This window comes from Ochlerotatus camptorhynchus, unplaced genomic scaffold (assembly GCF_037179485.1).
Source record: "Ochlerotatus camptorhynchus isolate MF236.1 unplaced genomic scaffold, CSIRO-AGI_Acam_v1.1 ptg000083l, whole genome shotgun sequence".
NCBI lineage: Eukaryota > Metazoa > Arthropoda > Insecta > Diptera > Culicidae > Ochlerotatus > Ochlerotatus camptorhynchus.
In genome coordinates, this window is record NW_027040573.1 from 2,402,039 (window position 1) to 2,416,729 (window position 14,691).

The following is a 14,691-nucleotide window of genomic DNA, read 5'->3' on the forward strand; positions in this document are numbered from 1 at the left end:
CCGCCAGGCGATCATATTTAAAACTGAATATTATTGGCCAAGCGATGGAGAATATGATACAAACTGAATCGAGCTACAAGAATACCATGATTTATTTTATAAATAAAGGATAGGAATATTAGGATACACTGGAGTCGCTTTTTACGCGGTTTTTTTTTACACGGTTTTTTTTTACGCGGTTTTTTTTTACGCGGATTTCGGAATTTACGCGGTTTTTTTTACGCGGATTCCGGAATTTACGCGGTTTTTTTTTACGCGGATTTTGGTTTTTTTTTACGCGGATTTCAGAATTTACGCGGTATATCGCTTTTTACGCGGTTTTTTCTTACACGGTCTTTTTTGACTCGGTTTTTTTTTACGCGGATTTCGGAATTTACGCGGTTTTTTTTTACGCGGATTCCGGAATTTACGCGGTTTTTTTTACGCGGTTTTTTTTTACGCGGGACGTATCACCCGCGTAAAAAGCGACTCCAGTGTATTTTTTTTTTCTGAAAGCAAAAATCAACTGATTTGCTATGGTGGGAGGACGATTAGATAAGCACGATTATCAAAACACGACGATTGATAATGTGACCTAGGATAAGTGTGAATGTTTGTTATTTAAACAAGCTCCATTGGCGATATCCATGTCTAGAAGATTACGCTTCGCGAATTAGACACAAACCACGCACTTCTCCGCCTGGCGATCATATTTAAAACTGAATATTATTGGCCAAGCGATGGAGAATATGATACAAACTGAATCGAGCTACAAGAATACCATGATTTATTTTATAAGAAGAAAGAATATTAGGATAGTTCATCAAATTATACCTTTTAAAATTATGATTTTGAGTACTAATATTATTTTTTAAATCACTTTCAAAACCAGCCGCCTTTTTAGGGTGTCCTGTTACGAAAAAGGTATTCTTTTTGTTATTGTGCAAATATTACATACTTTAGAAAATTGAGTTTTTCGATAGCAATTTAAATTGAGAGCTACGAGAAGATTGCAAAAACATTTAGAACTCTGTAAAGAAGTGTTTCTGATCTTCAGAATAATTCTGAATAAACATCTTAAATTTTAAAGACTGAACAGCATCAAGAGAACTTTATTGAAATCATATTAAAAATTAATGGATATCAAATAAGTTCTATAAAACATGTACGAAGGTTTTTGTACGTCTACAAAGTTTCTTTAATTCAATTCCATCAATTCAAAAAATGCTCCCTGAGCTTCTTCCCGATTCATTTGGCGTATCTTAGAGCGTATATGAAATTGCCTAAATTTGTGGAAAGTTTTCTATGAAATTCTATGAACATTCCGAACTTTAAAGAATTTCGTTTATTTTCTGTTCCCTGAAGTTCTACTAGATATTTTATGTAATTCCATAAACTATTCTTATTCTTTTTAAATAAATGCTTAAGACAAAATAAGGTCGCGGAATTTTAATAAATTTTTCCTGTAATAAAACAAAGTATAATTAACTTTATTGAAGTTTCCCAAACTTGTACATAGGGGTAATGGCTCATATGTTGGCCTATGGATCTAAGATTGGACCCATCACTAAAAATCTTCTATTTATCAATTTTATCTAGATGAACGCGTCATTGGGACGGTACTAATGGATATTTTTGGTCGCTATTGAAAATTTAGTCGATTGCTGAATTTATGTACGGGCCCAAATTAGGGGCATTTAGGCCTACATTACATCCATTTCTCCTATTCCCACTTTTACGAAGATTTCCAAAACAAAAATCAAAGCTTTCCAAATGTATACTAGTATACAGGGTATAATGATTTTAGTTAACGATTTTTTAAAATCAACGGTACATATCGCATCAACATGGGCTTATCCGATCAATATGGTTGATACATGCATGTCGTTTAACCGTTTTTTTTTTCGGGAAGACTTTATGTTCAGTTTGGGCGTTATCATCAGAAGAAGAAATCGTACCCAAAAACGTGGAATGTACGTATTCCAATAGACCTTTTCGATGATTAATCGTCTTTCTCTTTCTATCACACATGTATGAATCGACGGTGTATTTTCCCACTAATCTGTTTCCCTCTTGCTCGCACTCGATGGATTTAAATGGTACAGTAGTGTGGGCTGATTAGGCGTCGAAAAGCTCATAAGACCAGTAAGTTTTGTTGTCTCTTGAAATTTGTGCATGGCCGATGAGATCAACCCAAATAAAAACCTCAATAATCTGCTGGAAAATGAGGAAAAATTACGAAAAATTTACTCAGTCTAGTAGTAGTACCAATAGATCGAGAAAATCCAATCGTTACTGTCATCATATTCTGGATTTTTTTTCCTTGAAAAAGCGCGAAAAAGCTGGAAAACATGAATCAAATTTACTCATTGCTGAATTTCTCCACTTTTTGCGATGAGTAAAGGAAAATCAATCGTTATTTCTAAACATCCAAATCAGTAAGATCTACTAATTTCCATTAGAAGTAGGGCTACCCAATATTGAGCAAACAAGATTGTAACTGACAAGATAACAAATTAACATTCGGATTCAGGTCTCATCTCGTCATCTTGTCAGTCCCAACTTTGTTTACTCAATTTTGGTGGATATGAATAGACTCTACTCAAATTTGGGTTGTTTAGAAATAGCGTGCATCCTGCGCTGTTTTTGCCCATAGTTCTTTTTGGCGATTAATTGTCTTTCTCTATCTAGCACACATGGAGAACGGACGGTTTGTCCATTGTTTGCCGATTAAGCATCAAAAAGCTCTATACATCTAAACCTCTATACATCTAAAGCGGACGTTACATATGTCAATATATTCACAATGATTGCCACATTTTTTCAAATTTAATTCTGTACTCTCGCGTAACATTTGAAAAGGGCCTATCCCCGTATATGGATTCTCTTAATCAACTTTCTCTTTGATTTACCACGGCAACTTAAACGAATTTCTCGCTAAGCTCGCAGGACAGCTCGACAGAAGATGATGTTAGCTTTATAGTCGCTATATTCATAGTCTGGCGGAGAGAATTTCGGGAACCAATTGAGCTGTCAAATAGCGGAATCAATCGAGCAAATCACGATCAACAACATAAAAGAGCACATCAACTGTTGCGAACAAAACTTCAGGAACCCGTTTTCTCGTGACTTAAGGTACGCCTACGCAAACTAATACCATCTTTGGGCTGGGCAAAATTTCCCCTATCCGGTAATTTGCGTTCGATTAACGAGGAAAGAATAATCAACGTTTTGTTTATAAAACTTGATAGTACCTTTTCAATTGTTGGTCTACAATATATTGAATTTGTTCCGCTTTTTGATAGATCCGCCAGACTATAAATATAGTGACTACAGTTAGCTTGCGCCTGAATCAACACACTGAATGGAAAATTTATTTGCAGTCGAGTTATCAGAGAAAGAGAAAATCGATGAAGAGAATCGGGCTAATTTATTATTTAACTTTATTGGTTCATCAAATATCATTGCAATGTAATAAGATTGTATATAATAAGATTCTTATTCATTCCTTTATTTAACGTCGGTCTCTGTTCCACAAACTAGTGCCAATCACCGAAGAACATCGATTGCCATCCATTGACGGCAATCGAATGTGCAGGAAGGCAGCTTCCACACCTGCGTAGGATATCGCACCCATTCAACACACATGGGCCGGGACCAACAGGTTTACTTCCCTTCCGAAGGAAGACGTGACCAGAGATTTTTATGGCTCAGAAAAATCCCACCGACCTCGGCTGGGATTGAACCCAGACCCATATATAATAAGATTGTGCTTAAAGTATGTAGAGCACAATAAATCAGATTAAGTATGAAGTCATAAGCTCCAGTTGTAAGCCAAGAAAAAGTAAATGATTTATATACACTTCACACTACGTAAAACTCATATCTGCTCCACATAGATAAGCCACAATTATATCTTAAAATTATTGTCATGTTAGGAAATAAACGTGAAGACATAAATCAATTGATTACTGAATTATGATTTGAACTCCTATTTAAACTAGCAATTTCTGTTCAATCGAGCAGTGCAGAAACTGAGACCAATAAAAAAAATATCCATTAAGGCCTCGTATAGGGCTAACTACCCCATTTCCAGCCTATTAAGCATAATCCGCACTTAGTCTTTCTTAATCTAGTTCAGTTTAGCACCAAACGGAATGTTATTATTACTTATGGCTTCCAAATTTATTTACCTTTCCGTACGTACGGTAAGATTTGAAAACGAGAAACCAATCGTTGAGATATTGCCAAAAGTCCAACACTGCTTCTTGACGCCAAACTCGGCCTACAGATTTTAAACTCGGCCTAACGCATTGAAACGCAATTGAAACGCCAATGAATTCACTTTGGCCTATCGGATGAAAATAAAAATTGATTCGGTCGGAGAGCTTCTTTTGTTTTTGGGAATAATGGGTGCAAACCTTCATACCACGCGTTTTCATTGACTTCATTCGGTAGCTTATTAACTAAAGGATCGGACCAAACGCATAATTGACTTTTTTACTCTGAAATCATGGATTTATTTGAAGTTTTCCGCTCGATAGGCCCAAAATGGGCGATTAGGCCGAAGTAGTTCTCTACCCTATCTATGGATAATATCAAAAACGAGATTATGCTGTGTAACAAAAGGATCTATTCACCTGTCCGGTGGATCAATATGGGTTTTTACGGAGATAAATCGATTTAAAGAGTTTTATACCCGCCAGCCTGAAAATAATGGGTTGGGATATTGTTTTTGAGGAAAAAATTTCTGACACCTAAAATCCCTCCAAATCTCGATTATAGTCGTTTAGGGAGATAAATCTATTTAAAGATTTCCATACGCACCAGCCTGAAATTCATGGGTTGGGACATGTTTTTGGGGATTTTTTTTTTCTGACACCTAAAAACCCTCCAAATCTTGATTAGAGTCGTATTTACGGAGATAAATCGATTTACAGATTTTCATACGCACCAGCCTGAAATTCATAGGTTGGGACATTTTTTTTATTTATTTATTATAGTCACTTTAACACTCTTGGGTCATTCGTGACTTTTCCGGGGGTGAAATTTGAACTCGTGACTTTGGCGTGAGAGGTGTTAACCACTACGCTGGGGTCGCCCCCTAGGCTGGGACATTTTTTTAGCGCAAAAAAAAATCTGACACCTAAAAACCCTCCAAATCTCAATTGGAGCCGTATTTATGGAGATAAATCGATTTAATGATTTGTATACCCGCCAGCCTGAAGATAATGGGTTGGGACATTATCTTGAGGAAAAAAATCGGACACCTAAAATCCCTAAAAATCTTGATTAGAGCCGTATTTACGGAGATAAATCGATTTAAAGATTTTCATACGCACCAGCCTGAAATTCCCAACCTATTATTTTCAGGCTGGCGGGTATAAAAATCTTTAAATCCTTTTATCTCCGTAAATACGGCTCTAATCGAGATTTGGAGGGATTTTAGGTGTCAGAAATTGTTTCCCTCAATAAAATGTCCCAACCCATTTCAGTTTGCTAGCCACCATTATTTGTACCCAATACTAACCTAGATTTACTGCTGTTTAAAATGTTAATAAAAAAATACGGATTTGGCTCCGCAAAGTGTCACACACGACTGAGCCTAGTAAATAAACGAACTAGTTAAAAATAGAAACATATTTTTTAATGCAATTAGAAAACAGTTTTCTTATAAACATGGAAATTATCCGAAAAATTCTGGAAAAACCTGGAAAACTCAGGATATTTTATTTAGCAAAATGCGACACGCTGCATAAGAACCAGCTAAAAAATCTTCAATTTCATTAAATAAATGCACAAGAGTGGTCAGGTTTTAAGGTGAGGAGATTAGAGTTGGTTAAAGAAGCCGGCCCCACGAACGGGTCGTCGCTGAGTACATCTCTGATGCTGCATGAAATTCACGGGGACTCTCATATTGTGGGCAATGGCAGATAATATGTTCCACCGAATGAGGCGTTCGATAGAGTTCACAAAAAAATCCGGAAAGGCTCGTTCCTGGAGAAATTATGCGATATTCTGGTGTGATCCGTTCTGAGCCTCGACATGATCACCTGCATTCGGTGGTCCGAAGGATCCTCCTAATTACGAATGTCGCCCTTAATGTTTCTAATAAATAGGTCCCTTGATTGGGACCATGAGGTTGACCATGAATTCCAGATAGTGTTTTTAACCAATTTTTTTCAGATCCCCCGCTGGAATCTTCCGGGTGAACAGTGAGGCTTTTTCTTCCGGAGGTCTGCCTCCTCGTTTCCGCGAATTTCAACGTGTCCAGGGATCAACACAAAGGTGGTATTTCTGCGTGCGTATTTTTGGATGGCTTGATCAGAGTCAAGGGCTTGTACTACGATGGTAGAGTCCATGAATACGACAATCGGCTTATTTGAAGGAGTAGTGGCCGCGATGAAGGCAGCGGCAGCTTCCGCCGAGAAGATGGAATATTGATTCGGTAGTCGATGGTATACGGACATATGAGGGTCCGAGATTCCGATGCCGGCACTACAACGGGAGACCGAGCCATCGGAGTACCGGATGGTGTAATTATTATTATACCTGGTTCTCTAGAGCTCTGCGACCAATGTCATTAGCGCAGGTGAATTGATTCCTGCCAAGCTTGCAAATGGTCATTACAGCTAAAATGCTATTTTTTCGGATTTATGAAGCTATGAAATATTTTAATGGCAATTCTTATTGACAAGATGCAAGAAGAGAAGGTAAAGTATTTATATGATACATAAAACTTGTTAATTTAGCTTTCAGAGGGCCACAATAGCGATTAGCTGTAACGATGAGCAACGCGATGAGCGAGCAATCAGAGATCATAAATTTGCTAGTTGTGACCTTCTGAAAGCAAAATTGCTAAATTGTGTATGTCATACACAAACTTTGCCACCCATGCTTGCTTCTTACAAATAAAAATTATCATTATAGTATCTCATAGTTTCATAATTCCGAAAAATAGCATTTTAGCTGTAATGAGCAATTGCAAGCCTTATTCCTGCCTTGAAGTATGTTAACTATTACATAAAGTTATGTTAACTGTAATAATACCAAACCTGCAACATGGGTATCAATGCTGTGAAGCGAGCTTAATCGTAGCATCGCCACGCATTTTGCAGATTTCAATTGCAATATTGCATTCCAATTAAATACTGCATTTGCAATACAAACACAATACAAGAATGATTAATATGCTAAAGTTTAATAAGCGTATTAAGCATTCTGTATTTTGGTAATCAAACTTCAAAATATGTTACTATTAATAATGGAAAACTGGATAAAACTGGATTTAAAACTTTAACTGGATGCGTCCAGTTTAAACTAGAATGTAGGTATTACTGCTCTGTACATCATAATACATGATAAAAAGAAAATCCAGGGCTGTTACAAGATTTTCTAAAATCGATCCGCGAAATTCGCGATTCCTCAAAATAAATCCGCGACTTCAAATACTAATCCGCGACAAAAAAAAACTGTTTTCATTGCCTAAAAATACCATTTGTATAATACTACATGGTATTTCAAGCTGATTGCTTATAACATATTAGAGGGTGATAACGGTCAAAATTTGGTCAAGGGAAAACGCGTGTAAATCGGTGAAATCGTTTATTTAAAAAATCAAATTAAATTTCTTTTTCAAGTTCAATTAGTATAAAATTCAGGAAAAATATTCAGTTAGGCTTCCGCTTTTCCAAATCCGAATTGCCGGGCCTTACGCTTGACCCCTGCCATCAGATTTTGTACAGCCACCTTGTCCACCTTCTTCGCCGCAGAAAGCCAGTTTGCCTTGAACTGCTGCTCGCCCTTAGCAGTTTTTTGGTCTTCTTTAGGTTCCGCTTGACAATAGCCCAGTATTTCTCAATTGGGCGGAGCTCTGGCGTGTTGGGAGGGTTCTTGTCCTTGGGAACCACCTGCACGTTTTTGGCGGCGTACCACTCCATGGCCTTTTTACCGTAATGGCAAGATGCCAAATCCGGCCAAAACAGTACGGAACAACCGTGTTTCTTCAGGAAAGGCAGCAGACGTTTATTCAAACACTCTTTCACGTAAATTTCTTGGTTGACAGTCCCGGAAGCTATGAAAATGCTGCTTTTCAAGCCACAGGTACATATGGCTTGCCAAACCAGATATTTCTTTGCGAACTTTGACAGTTTCATGTGCTTGAAAACATCTGCTACCTTTCCCCTTCCTTTTGCCGTATAAAACTCCTGTCCCGGAAGCTGCTTGTAGTCGGCTTTGACGTAGGTTTCGTCGTCCATTACCACGCAGTCAAACTTCGTCAGCATCGTCGTGTACAGCCTCCGGGATCGCGCTTTGGCCGTCGTATTTTGTTTATCATCGCGATTTGGAGTCACTACCTTCTTGTAAGTCGATAGTCCGGCTCGTTTTTTGGCTCGATGCACGGTTGTAGACGATACACCCAGCTTATTTGCGGCATCTCGGAGAGAGAGGTTAGGGTTTCGCTTGAAACTACCGGCAACTCTCTTTGTCGTCTCAGCGGCTTCCGGTTTTCGATTTCCCCCCGATCCAGACTTCCTGGCTGTCGACAAACGTTCCCCAAACACTTTAATTACATTTGTAACGGTTGATTTGGCAACTTTTAGCGATTTTGCCAACTTTGCGTGCGAGTAGCTCGGATTTTCGCGATGCGCGAGCAAAATTTTGATACGCTGCTCTTCTTGCTTGGACGGCATTTTGACAACTGAAGAGTGAATTCCAAAATCAAAATAGGAGCAACATTCTACACACACACACCTTCAAAATGAGGGGTGTTCAGGTTTTTTAAATGCAAAATTGAAAGAAATACGTCAAGTTGATATTGACCAAATTTTGACCGTATCACCCTTTAGATTTTTGCCTTCTCTCAACTTAGTACTTCAACTTTCACATTTTAATTGAGAGCTTTATATACCTGTACCATCCTATCCTCAATTTTCCAACCCCAAAAATTAATAGACCAGACGGGAATCGAACTCAGTCGCCTCCAGCATGGACCTGCTTTGTAGCTGCGTCTTTACCAACTGAGCTAAAGGAGTATCGTTTGTAAACTTAAAAAAAAAAAATATTTATGTATAGTATAAATTCTGAGTAATTATGTAACACCCTTACATTATGAGATTCTATTGAAAAATACCGGCCTAGATTTGATGAAACATTGTTTAAAAAATTTATGTATTTTCATTTGAAATGCAAATTTTCTTGAAAGTTAACCTTTGCGTCTCTGACGTATTTTGGTGTCCTAAATGTTGTAGTTAATTTGGCTCTAGTTTTCTCAATTTTTGACCGATTCAAACCAAACACCCTGCACATAATCGAGAAATTGCCAGAGTTTCATAAGTCACACTTATTGGTCACGTCGCGGTTCTGTATCTACACGGATATTCCTTGGGGTCTGCCGAATCGTATTCATGTGACTGTGTGGATCATGAACGACTTATTACTATGTATACCGGAAATTATAGGTTTTCCAAATCGTCCAGGACATCAGTTGATTTGTTCTACTAAATCAACCAAGACTACAATAATGTCTGTAGTATCAAAAAATGTCCAGTCAGATTCAAAGTGTCTATGTGGATCATGCATGATCTATTTCTGAGTAATCCAGATGTTGTAGGTTCTTCAAATTGTCCTGGAGTTCAGATAATTTGATCTACTAGATCAACCGAGATTGGGACAATGTCTTTAGTATCGAAATATTTCCAGACAAATGCACAGTGTCTATGTGGATCATGCATGAACTATTGCCATGTATACCAGATGTTTTAAGTTCTCCAAATTGTTCTGGAGTTCAGATGATTTATTCTACTAGGTCAACCATGACTGGGATAAAGTCTGTAGTATCGAAATATTGTTTGGATTCATAGTCTCTATATGGATAATGTTTAATTATTTTCACGTGTACCAGATGACTAGGTTCTCCAAATCGTTCTGCACTTCAGATGATTTGTTTTACTAGATCAACAAAAACTAGGATAATATCTGTAGTATCGAAATATCGATTTGGAAATCCTAGAACATTTGACATACACGGAAATAGGTTGGCATGATCCACATAGACACTGCAAATTTCTTTGGGCATATTTCGATACTACAGATATTGAATTAGTCTTGGGTGATCAAGTAGAAAAATAATCTGATCTCCAGAATGATTTCAGAACCTATAACATCTTGTAATATACGTAGCAATAGGTCGGGTACAATCCACATAGACACTTTGAATCTGTTTGGACATATTTCGATACTACAGACATTATTGCAGTCTTGGTTGATATAGTAGAACAAATCAACTGAACTCCAGGACGGTTTGGAGAATCTAGAATATCCGGTATACATGGCAATTACTCGCATATATACGATTCGTTTATGATTTGACAACGAAAAATGCTATGTTCATATTGGAAATAAAAAAAAAACATGATAATGTCTCACATTGGACAAACCTCAGGGAATTTCCGTGTAAATCCGGTATGACTTATGGAATTAAGATCATTTCTAGATTATTTGCAGGGTGTTTAGTTTGAACCGGTAAAAAATTGAAAGCCAAATGAACAACAAAACTTATGACAGCTAAATAATACGGGACGGAAAGGTTACAATGAATTCTACAATTTGTGTGACAGTACATCATTCAATTCGCTATTTTCGCGAGATCATTTAATGTTTCCGCGATTTTCGCGACTGAAACTTCAAATCCGCGACAAATCCGCGAAAATCGTGAAATCCGCGAAATTCGCGATATCCGCGCCTGTTGTAACAGCCCTGAAAATCGTGATAATTTTCCTAAAAATTACTATAAAAAATTCGCTAATAAAATGAATTTTGCAATTTTTGTGATAGCGTATCGACAAGCAAACTGCGAAAATAGCGAAACCAGCGCCTGTAACAGCACTGTAATTGCACTGTCATTGTCACTGACAGACTCTGACAAAATTGTTAATCACATAGTCACTGATAGACTTGATCCTCAAAAAAACCTTTGTCAAAATCTCATTCATTTTTTTGTCGAGAGATTCACCTGGTAACAAAAAGTGCAATCTCGTGCATTTTTTTTTTTTTTTTTTTTTTTTTTTTTTTTTTTTTTTTTTTTTTTTTTTTTTTTTATAGTCACTTTAACGCTCTTGGGTCATTCGTGACTTGTCCGGGGGTGAGATTTGAACTCGTGACTTTGGCGTGAGAGGTATGGATGCTAACCACGGGGTCACCCCCATCTCGTGCATTCTGAGTCACATTATTGTGTTGTTCAGAACGTAGATGCTTCTGCACTTTAACGGCTCCATGTAATTGTTTTGCTCAAGTCATTTAATTTAGTTTCAAATTTAGCTGATACAAAAATATGCACATGTTTGTCACCGACAGCATTGTCACTCACAATTGACATGGTTTGCCTTGTATATGACTGTTCGCTCAAATGAATTTTGAATATCGCCGTGTATTGTCGAGATTTTGCAGCACTGCCTTCAGTTGTACTTCGAAACGCATTGATTACTTTAAGTAGGATAAGTGAGCCAGTTATGGTACTAGTGCTCCAGTTTTTGGCCCTAGGGTCTATCACGAATTTAAAATAAATTGTCATGGCTTTATTCGCGTATACATATGACAAAATGTATGTTCTTGCCCTGCTTGGAAAGAAAATTGGTAAAAAATGATTAAAATTGAAAATTAAGATAATGGCAATTGGGCCAAAAACTGGTTCACTTACTCTACTTTTGCTTGCATTTTAACTCCGACGAATCGGTTTTTTGTATTGCGTGCCCCTCGCAACAAGAACAACAGCTTTATAATAGCCAAAAGGCAACACTCAATATGACCACCAATTTAATCTTGTTCTTATGACCGCGAGTAATCGGTTCAGTTCCTTTAAATCTAGATTTAAGACATCAATTATGTATAACGCAAATGATAACTTGGCTCTGTAAAGTTTATTCGATTGAGAATGTACAAATAAATTAATTAATAAAAAATAAAAAAAATAATCTTGTTCTTGAATTATCATATATTTTTTGTGTTGCATGATGAGGCTTCAGTAAGATTCAGTTCATTTCATCGAGGGCACCCAGATCCTGGATCCTGGATACTCAACATGAACGCCAATAATGATATTCTTGAATTCCCATGTTTTTTAACGTGTCACTTTATGGGATTTGGTTCATATCAGAATCTGACCACTTTCTCATTGGGCCCCCGAAAATGTCAATAACAATAACTATCTAGTTTTTTGTCATTGAATTTTCATGAGGATTTTAGGGCCGCATGCTGGTTTTGATCGAGGACAAATTCTGGCCACATGCCCAGTGGTATTTGGAATGTCTGGTGGGTGAAATCAGTGATGAGGTAAAGTCATTGATTGTCGTTGATTTTCATTCAAGCAATACAAGAACCATGTCAGCCCCTTCACAGATCAGACTTTTATCCTTCAATAATTTCTCATAACCGTAATTTCAAATCATTCTCATTCATCTTCAATATGGATGTTGAAAAGCGCATAAGTTTTGTAGAACATTAGAAAAGATTTTCAAAGAGGCGGCTGACAAGAACGGGGAAACATTATAACAAGATTGTGTAGAAAAAAAAAACATAATCCATAACTTGTACATTTCATTTTTCATTTTGCAGCGTTTGGTGGGGCAATGGGAGCGCAAGTCAATCCAAAGCCGAGGATAAAGGACGGGTAATGGCTGAATAGTCTATGCGGACCACTTGAACGCCATGGGAAAAGGAAGGGATTGAAGAGGCCGGTTATTGGGGGGTTTTGAGGAAATGACACATAGTGATGCTAAATGTAAAGAAACCGAAAATCCATCTCCCACTGATTCATCCTTTCACATATAAAGAGATGAACTAGCCTCAGGCTAAAAATCTCTATAATAAAGAAAAAAAAAAAAAAAAAAAACCTTTCACATATATACCAAATTGATATTTTAAAGCAATAATCAAAATAAAATTAAATAGTTCGTCCCAGGTAACACCTTCATGTGACTAAAATGCTTCATTTTGAAGTAAGTTTCCTAGCTGATTTTTAAATTATATAGGGTGTATGCTCCAACTATGCTCACACGCTTCCACTATGTCGCACCACAAAAATACGTATGAGTTTGTCACAATAGAAGCACGCCACAGTGGAAATCCCGAGCCACAGTTCAAACACTTATCCCAAATCAAAATGAAGCACATATAAGATTAGTTACAATACCATGTACAAAAATGATGTTTAACATTGTTTCCTGAGTAATACTTCAATGAAAACAACAACGAAAGCTTGTCACGCAAGTAGAAGGAGCATTGTTGGGCACTTTCTGAAATATTTCAATAGTATAATTCCCTTGCAAACCCAAATAAATCTATCTGCGTAAAAATTAATAAAATAAGAGTGATTTGCGGCAAAACCCGCCAGTATCGCACCCAACGTCAGTGCCTATACGTAAGCGTACTACAACGCGGCTTTCAAATAAAGGAGTAACAAGTGTGATACTATCACTTCAGGCTAGAACTTTGGTTCTCTTATGAAATGGTTCATCAGAGAGGGGAAGCTCAGTAATCCTCATCGCATGCTCATGACGCTATTCTGTCACGGCATGAGCCAACGATGCCGGACCTAAACCAACCGTCTCCAACGCTCCACTATGAAGCATAAGATTAGGCCCGCCCACCAACGTCCAGGTTAAAAAACTAGCCAAGGGGAGGGAAAAACATAATCCATAACTTGTACATGCATAAAAATAGAAGTACAAACTGTAATTTAAGTGACCGAATGTTAAGGTTCATTGATTTCCATCAAATTCCCAGGAATTTCCCGGTTATTTTTCAGTTTGCCAGCCACCATGCAGGGTTAATAGATAACCGTTGATAGCGTCTGTGTTATTGCCTGCAATGCAAATTTACCATTGCAGACGATAACACTGACGTTCATACAGAGGAATAACATGTTACAAAGGTTGTTATAAAAATTATCAACAAGCAAAACGTTATCAAAATAGCCGTATAACATGTTATAACTCCGTAGTCTGAACATAGCATTAAGCAAAGTTGACCTTGTTTACTCCCAATGACGATAAGTTTTGTAAAGTTTTTCTATCTCAAACAATTTGAATACCCACTCATGAAAAGAACATGATAAGATAAAATGTGCACTAAGATAGTTAAAATTGATCGCCACCTATTGCATCGTCTAGAGGCGATTACTCATTCTCGGTTTATTACTTGTTAAAACATCTAAATTCACATTTCACCCACACATTATGAGCAATATGTTTTCTCTATTCATAATTAGAGATCTCTATCTAGCAAAGCAGTTCCATGAAAGAGAGAAAGAAAATATTTTTCTATTTTCTATTTTCTGAAAAAGGGGAAACTCTGATTCCCTTCGTTTTGTCAGTCCCTCGCCAATAGCGGCAAGACGGCAGAATGCAAGCCTGTGTAATCGATAATCGTACACTCTCCCTGCCGCTGCTACTGCTCCTGCTGATGTTGCAGCATCATTGTGTTGTGCATCGTGTACCGCGTACGAATAAGGCATGCTTTATCTGTATAGGTCCCAATGTACCGTATGGTGGGTACCTATCTTCCTCTTCCCCGATGACTCGTTGCTGTTGTAATTGTTTTGCAGTAGGTAGGTACCTATCTCTGATGTTGATGCTGTATGATGGCGATGGCGAAACAAGACTACACTGCTCTCGTCTACGCAACACAAACTGTGCTCGGAGCATTCTCCGGAAA

At 37.5% G+C, this 14,691-nt stretch overlaps 1 protein-coding gene across 5 annotated transcripts in view; it reads right to left on the reverse strand.

The window, feature by feature from the left end:
- Positions 1–14,691, reverse strand: part of Abl (tyrosine-protein kinase Abl) — a 128,910-nt gene that overhangs the window by 112,873 nt on the left and 1,346 nt on the right. The gene's annotated exons all lie outside the window — the stretch shown is intronic.